The sequence below is a fragment of the Penaeus monodon genome, chromosome 21 (assembly GCF_015228065.2).
Source record: "Penaeus monodon isolate SGIC_2016 chromosome 21, NSTDA_Pmon_1, whole genome shotgun sequence".
Taxonomy (NCBI): Eukaryota; Metazoa; Arthropoda; class Malacostraca; order Decapoda; family Penaeidae; genus Penaeus; species Penaeus monodon.
The window spans coordinates 2,300,615-2,301,552 of record NC_051406.1 but is presented as its reverse complement, the minus strand read 5'-3'; positions in this window follow the sequence as shown (position 1 = coordinate 2,301,552).

Sequence of the window (938 nt, the reverse complement as noted above, 5' to 3'; positions counted from 1 at the left end):
TTTTCTTCCGAAGGACTTTTCTTCCGAAGGACTTGTCTCCCGAAGGACTTGTCTCCCGAAGGACTTGTCTCCCGAAGGACTTTTCTTCCGAAGGACTTTTCTTCCGAAGGACTTTTCTTCCGAAGGACTTTTCTTCCGAAGGACTTGTCTCTCATTCATGCCTCGATGGGCCTCCCACACGCCTCCCGGAGGCTCTGCGCAGGCGCCGAGGGGGTCGTCAGGCTATCAGTCAGGCCCTTTGGGAGAGACTGAGAGGAGAGACAGGAAGGCCCTTTGGGAGAGACTGAGAGGAGAGACAGGAAGGCCCTTTGGGAGAGACTGAGAGGAGAGACAGGAAGGCCCTTTGGGAGAGACTGAGAGGAGAGACAGGAAGGCCCTTTGGGAGAGACTGAGAGGAGAGACAGGAAGGCCCTTTGGGAGAGACTGAGAGGAGAGACAGGAAGGCCCTTTGGGAGAGACTGAGAGGAGAGACAGGAAGGCCCTTTGGGAGAGACTGAGAGGAGAGACAGGAAGGCCCTTTGGGAGAGACTGAGAGGAGAGACAGGAAGGCCCTTTGGGAGAGACTGAGAGGAGAGACAGGAAGGCCCTTTGGGAGAGACTGAGAGGAGAGACAGGAAGGCCCTTTGGGAGAGACTGAGAGGAGAGACAGGAAGGCCCTTTGGGAGAGACTGAGAGGAGAGACAGGAAGGCCCTTTGGGAGAGACTGAGAGGAGAGACAGGAAGGCCCTTTGGGAGAGACTGAGAGGAGAGACAGGAAGGCCCTTTGGGAGAGACTGAGAGGAGAGACAGGAAGGCCCTTTGGGAGAGACTGAGAGGAGAGACAGGAAGGATTTTGGGGCGTCTGGTCATATGATAATGGGGATTAGGAAATCGATACATATATAGAGAGAGAAAAATCGATGTAAATACTATTTATATGCATACATACATTTATACAA